We start from the raw sequence: 7537 nt of genomic DNA on the forward strand, positions 1-7537 counted from the left end.
GAATAGAAATTCACAGTAAGAATTTCCATTTTTTCCTCTGTGCCTCTCATCCCCCACTGTTGCCCACAAGCATCTACAGCAAGAAATTATGTGCTATATTCCCCCCCCCCAATATGGGTACATAATTATTATTACTGTAAGCCTTCTTCATATGCTGAAGCCACCTTAAAGCCTCTTTCTAAAAATAAGAGAAAAAACTTTGAAACTGTCGGTAGCAAGCAGGCAACTAAATTGATCTTGCAGACCTCTCTGGAAGTTGATGTCTCTGCTTTTCTTTTTTATTAAGCTTTTGTGATCCTGGTATTACATTTCCCTGAGACAGGGCATTTGTCCACGACTCTCACCCATAATGTAGGAAACAGACTGACAAAGGTGAATAAGAATAAATGGAATTAATAAAGAAGGATTTTATTGAAAGTTAAAACAGAAGCCTCATGAATTCTCACTCAGTGCCACTCCGGAAACCAGACCACAGCACTGCCAACGTCCATGTTCACCACCTAGCTTGCTTGATTATAAAAAATTTCAATGAAGTTGTTCCAAATCCTCCCATGTTTCTCAGAATTGCACTGCTAGCATAGGCTACCTGATCAAGAATACCTTTCATTGTCTAGGATTACTCCACAACTTCCTTTGTGCAGCCAAGCCTTGGATTTTTTAATCCTGTAAATGAAATGAAAGTGCATAATAATGGATGTAGGCAAGCAGCCTGTTAGCCTGAAGATGAAAGAACTCTAGTTAAAGAGCATTGTTTATATTTCTTTTAATTTTGTTTGGTGGCTGAGGATCTTTTGCTGGAGGAGTTTTAAGGAGAGCCTGAGTGGTCCTGTGTTAGGGGTGCTTCTTGGTCATATAGGTGCTGATTTCAAGATGAGATTCTACTCAGCAGCTAAACAAAAACAGAATATGTATTTCCCTGCAGATGTCAATGCTGCATAACCATGACTAATATCCATGAATACCTGTGACCCTGCAATGGAACGCATGATTCTGTATAGTAATTTGTGACATACTCTGTGCGCTCAGCAGGCAATAGCATTTATCTTCTATGAGCTAGTAGTCATGCTAATACATTTTCCACAGTGTAACACAAGATGTCATAAATACAAGAAAGAAGGTGAGCTAGTACAGGCCATTGAATTAAATATAGCTCGAAAATATACCTTGTGATTAAGTATACCACCATCTGTTTGAAAATGAATCACAATGCCTTTCTGTCCTGAAAGGCGTCATAGAGAGTGACTGCAAAACTCAACCAAAAACCCCATATACTGCCAGAACTGAAAACATCCTTCTCTTGTGTTTCCACATCAAAAATCATTTGAAAACGAACTGGTGTTCTCATTACAGGGACTATAATTGTTCGTGAAATGCTCTATGGATTTTTCTTAACGGCACAAAGTCCTGTCCAAGAAGCCAGTCATGATCCCTATAGCAAGCCTGCCATGGTGCATGTGAGTGGGCACAACCAAGTATGGAGTGTTTTCTTTATTCAAACATTTCTACACTGCTTCTTAGCTTGACATGGGATTGCAAGGCAAAAGATGAAAATCTGTAGTTTATATTGATTTCACTCCTAAGAAAACAAATACCCTGCAGCAATAGACAGCAGTTGATGACTGGGGAAAGATGTGTACTCTGCATGTGCTAGAGGCACTTCTATAATGCTAGCAAAATACCCATCATGAGACATGGATTTAAAAGGAGGGCTTTTGTAGTGCCCTCTTTGAGATTCCTGTTGGTGGAGGCGAGACCACCCACTATCCAGAGTGGAGGGTAGAATTTGCTGCTATCATACCAGCAGTCTCAAGTATAGCACTTTACATTTCTAAGGGAAAGGAATGACAATCATTCACTCTGCACAGGAGTAAGTAAAGGAGTGCACTTAGGGAAGCCACAGAAGTAGCAGGAAATCTGCTCTCTTCCCATGCTAGCCTCTAGCAACCTAAGCCATTAAGGAGAAAGCCTACTCTGATCTGCACTGCTGCATCCTGGGTTTTGTTGTATATACTATAGTTCTGAGCATATTTAGGAAACTGCTTTTATACCAGGTCAGGTTATTTGTCCATCTATGATTTATTTATCCATTCATTCAATAAATGTCTGTCTGTCAACAGAGCGAGCCAGCAGTAAATCACACTGTTCAAAGTTGGAGTTAACTCTTTATTAGCAAAAGCACAATCTTTCAAGACTTGGCTGAGTGTCAGGCCTAATAAGCCCAGCAGCTCATCCCTTATAGATCTTAACCCATGAATCAGTTGCTGAGACTGAAAGTCTCCACTTCCCCAAAGCTGTCCCACAGTTCCCTCCTCTCCAGGGCTTTCCCCAAGCAATTGGAGACTGCATCTGTGTGCAGCCTCTTGCTGCTTTGCCCGTTTCAGCCCCCTTCAGGTTCTGGGAGACAGGAGGGGAACTTGTTGCAGCAGGAGAGGGAGAAGCCTATGACTCAAGAACTGGTTAAGAAACAGTAAGCAGACAGTAGGAATGGGGGGGGGGGAATCACATATATGCTTATGGGTCTGAACTGGTGGTGACTGACCTAGAACAAAACCTTGGGCTATGAAAAAGGTAAATCCCATGCTAGGGATCATTAGAAAAATGAATTGAAAACAAAACTGCCAATATCATGTTATATAAGTCTATGGCAGGCATAGGCAAACTCGGCCCTCCAGATGTTTTAAGACTACAGTTCCCATCATTCCTGACCACTGGTCCTGTTAACTAGGGATGATGGGAGTTGTAGTCCCAAAACATCTGGAGGGCTGAGTTTGCCTATGCCTGGTCTATGGTGTGATCGCATTTGGTATAACATGGACAATTATGGTTGCTTCATCTCAAAGAATATATTGTGGAGTTTGAAAAGATTCAGAAAGAGACAATCAAATGATCAAGGAGATGGAGCAACTAATCTATGAGGAAATATTGCAGCACTGGGGGCTTTTTGGTTTGACTAAGAGGCAACTTGATGGAAGTGCATAAAATTACGTATGGCATGCAAAAGTGGAGCAAAAAAAGTTGCCCCACCTTCTCAGAACACAGACAAAAGAAAGCACTTCTGGAGGCAGTGATGGCTCCCAACTTGCATGGCTTTAAAAGAGGATGGGACAAATTCAAGGAGGTAAAGGCTATCCATGGCTACCAGTTGTGATGGCCATGCTTTGCTTCCATGGTCAGAGGCTGTATGCCTGAAACCACAGGAGGAGAGAACCCTGGAAAGCCACTGCTGCCAGTCAGTGTAGACAATACTGAGCTAGATGGACCAGTGGTCTGATTCTGCATAAGACAGCTTCCTGTGTTCCGATGACTGGATTCCATACTATGACACCTGCTGACAAGTCAGTATCATTAAGATCCCCTTTGTTAAAATTCCACCATCCCCCTTCACCAAGCTGTTTGTTCCCAGACAAGTTCTTCATAATGCTTAACAGCATTCTTCCTGGAAAAATAATATCTACACAGATACACATGCAAAAATTAAAGCACACAGCAGGATTCACAGTTAATTATTTACAAAGGCATTTCTCCTCTAGTCAAGCACTTCGAGTAATTGCAGTCAGTTTCCCAACGCCAATAAATATTTTCCTCTCCAGATAACACTCTTCATCCTCATCCAGACCATTAGAGGCAGCATTTACTATTAGCAAAATAGAATATTTATCCCTTATAGGAAGTGGGTTGGACAAAACATAAGAATTCACCCTTTCCAACAGTCTCTCTTTAATTACCTACAGTCCAGACTGATCTGTTTGGCAACCAAGTGCCCTTCCTCTTCCTCACCCCATTTATCTTTTGCTTTATACTAAAACTTATAAAGCATTTATTCCTCAGCATTTATTTCAGCTCCTTGTCATGAGGAATGATCAAAACATGCATAGTGCAATTCTGTACAAGTCTACTCAGTAGTACGGTAAGTTCCACTGTGTTCAGTGCTGATTTCTCTCTAGCCAATGTGTTTAGGATTGCAGCCCTAATTCTAAAGCCATCATCTCTACAGGCATGCTCTCCGTTAGCTTCCAGAATACAATGCAAGCACAAGCACCAAATAATTAATAAATGCCAGCAACAATAATAAAACAGACACCCACCCACACAAATGCTAAAATCCAAACATAATTGCAACCCAGACTCCCTCGGAAGAGACAGCAAAAAGAAATGGGTCTTGAGGACTTTCCTAATGGGGGATGGAGCCCGACTGAAAAAGTGTGGGGCTGTTGCAGAAAAGGGTCCTCTCATGCCAAGCAACCTAATTATTTTCAGAGTGAGAAGTGTATCCAATGTAGAACTCAACATGTGAGCAGGCTGGTCTGGGTGAAGGTGGTCTTTTAAGTAACTCAAACCCAGACAGTTTCAGGCTTTAACTTTTAACGACTCATCCAGTGTAGCTGGTGCAACATAGGTATCACATGAATTGGCTTCCCTAGTATTTGGGTGGCTGCATTTTGCAGCAGCTCAAATTTCTGAACCATCTTCAAAGGCAACCCTAGGTCAAATGTGCTGTAGTAGTCTTGCCAAAATGTCATCAATGCACTGATAACCAAGGGAAGGCCAGACCTCTCTATTCAGTTGGTATGCCAACTGTAACCTAAGCACTTGTAGCCAGTGTTGGCAACTGAGCTTCCCTAGCTTGTGCCAAGTCCAGAACCCCCAAAGCAAGTCATGCTTTGATCCAATCTGTAGATCTGGGGCCTTGAACAAGTCTTTGTTTTTTTGTTTCATTTGCTTGTTTTGCCAGACCAGGAAAGCTTATCCCAGGGGTCAGCAACCTTTCTTAACCATGAGCCAGTCCACCGTCCCTCAGACCATGTGGTGGGCTGGACTATATTTTTTGGGGGGGGGATGAACGAATTCCTATGCCCCACAAATAACCCAGAGATGCATTTTAAATAAAAGCACACACTCTACTCATGTAAAAACACGCTGATTCCCGGCTGGATTGAGAAGGCGATTGGGATGCATCCGGCCCCCGGGCCTTAGGTTGCCTACCCCTGGCTTATCCAATCAAGCCAGCTGCCAGTAATTCACTTTCACTCCACCATCCCAATTGCTTATAATGGGCACGATACTTAACTCTGGCCGATAGACCTCCCAGTCTGCTTTTGCCTCAATAGCTGGCAGACTTCTGCAATACTTCCAAAGAGGGGCCTGTCAGTTACAGGAGCCTAATTCTGCCTTCTTCCTTTTTGCAGAATACATGGGGTAGAGGAATCAATGAAGTGTTTTCCCCACACCTCTGCCACCAGCCTGCTGCTGATCAAAGCAACTAGCTTACTATTTAATGGTTATTTAAACCACCATTCAAAATAAATGATCCTCTCCAGTATTTACAATAATCAGCTTCCACTGTGGGCATCTACTGTGGCTTTCTTCAGTTCCTGTACAGCTGCTTTTTCCTGGCATCGTTTCTTCTAGCTTTTTAGTCTTAATCATTGCTCCCAGGCACCTGGGACAAAGCATAGACAAAGCATCTTGATTCTCTGCTATTATCTGCAATACTCAACAGTCCCTCATCAACCTCCTTAGCTCCAACTAGAGATGTGCAAATATGTCCATGTTGTTTTCTCATTTTCTTAATCTTAAATATGGTCCTCTGCATTTTCACATCAGTTTGCTTTAAAAATAAATAAATCAGCAATCTAGTGCAGATTTCTACTGTGTTCACAACACTCCCCTGATCTATCAAGCTTGTAACTCTATTAATAAAAGAAATGAAATTCATCTGGCGTGACTTGTTTTTGAGAACCCATGCTGGGTCTTAGTAGTCACAAAAATCCACAGCCCCATAGGCAGGCAAAAGTTGTTGGAGGTTTCATTGGGTCTTGGCCATTACATACAGAAGTCCCACAGAGGAATAGAGAGAGGGGCGGGTGAGAGAGAGAGAAAGAAAGCAAAATAGTGCTAGAAAAGTTCATAATAATGGTGAAAGCTGAGTTGCAGATACTAAAAAATCAGGAAGGAAGCAAAAGCAAAGAATGTAATGAGCGATTTTTAACTGCCAGAAGACTAGGTAGATGTAAACTCAGGTCATGCTAAAGAAACAATTTCTAAATAACAAACAGTTGTGTCTTGGATCAGTCAAGACAAAATACTATTCTTGTTTTAATGCTATAACGTGCAAAGGGTCTATTGTAAGCATCCTGAAGCTCCTGGGGAACTCTGATTAGGGCAGGCAACAGATACGATAATGCAAAACTGCTTTTAAAAATCCAGAAATTCAAAACTGCTGAAAATCCAGACAAAAATGCTATGTTGCTGGCAATTTTGAAGGTGTGAGCTGGTCATGACAAAGCATTATTATTGCACAAAAAGTATTAACAGAAATGTGATATTTTGGAATAGTAGAGTTCATACAGAAAGCACACAACTAGAAACCTTGCCAGAGTTATAATGATGCTAACATGTTTTGTCATACTGCATTTTACAATTAATTATATAGACATGCAGCAAATGGTGGTGGTCCTGTATCCTGTTTTCATTTATTCTTTTCTTGTCCCCTGTTTTTGTATTCCTGAAGCATATTAGAAGGCCATGTAGTCATATAAGATTTTCTGCTTTCATAAATAATAATTTTACAATTATAAAAAAATACAGTGCATTCATATTCAATTACAAAGTTCTAGCAAATGAATCAACTATTTAGAAGAGCACTGAAAGGTAAGATCTGTTTAGGAAGTAAGATTTCAAATAAAACATATTCCGCAAATTAGAAGAAATTTCAGAACACATCTAAAAGGATGCCACTGTAATTAAATTGAAGCACTGAGCTTTTTAAAAACGGCAACCTTGTCCAAAATGGAGAATTTTAAAACATGTTAATCCTGATAAACCAAACATAAATTTACAACAAGTTAAGCAAAACAGGTGAGGAAGTATATAACAAAGGATCATAGAAATTTATTAAAGTACGTCAGAAACCAGATACCAGCCAGAGAGGTAGAAGGACTATTAGATGGCAAAGGTGTGGAAAAGAAGCACCGCAGACAAAAGGGAAAGTGTGAGAGAACTCCTTGACTCATTCTTAATTGCATGAGATGGAGAAAGATCCACACTTGAAGCATTTCCCCCGGTACTGCATCTGAAGAGCTATTTCACACAGAGGTGACAGACATGCAATTGACAAAAAGGAATGTGCCACAGGGGTTATTCAAGCTGATATTCACTCAAGAATCGTTAAGGAGCTCCGATGTGATTTTGTTGGTCCTTTAGCAAAAATAGAAATAAATCAATCTGGGATTGGCCTCTTTACCGGAGCACTGAAAGCCCCCTCAGTCCCTATAGCATTATATTATAGACCCTCCAACCTAACCTCTGCCTCGCTTAACCAGAAAGTATGGCTAGTGCTAAAAGGGTCACATACGGACCAAGCCTTTCTCGCTGGAGAAGGGCTAGGGGCAAAGAGCAACTAGGAAACGTGACTTTCTCATGTTTCCTCCTCGCCCTTTCACTGCCAGCTCTCGATCGTCATTACGCTGCTCTCTTTACATCTCAATCCGACGGGAAACAATCCCGGGCACCGCGGTTTCATTCCCCTTTCCCAAAA

This window comes from Podarcis raffonei, chromosome 10 (assembly GCF_027172205.1).
Source record: "Podarcis raffonei isolate rPodRaf1 chromosome 10, rPodRaf1.pri, whole genome shotgun sequence".
Taxonomy (NCBI): domain Eukaryota; kingdom Metazoa; phylum Chordata; class Lepidosauria; order Squamata; family Lacertidae; genus Podarcis; species Podarcis raffonei.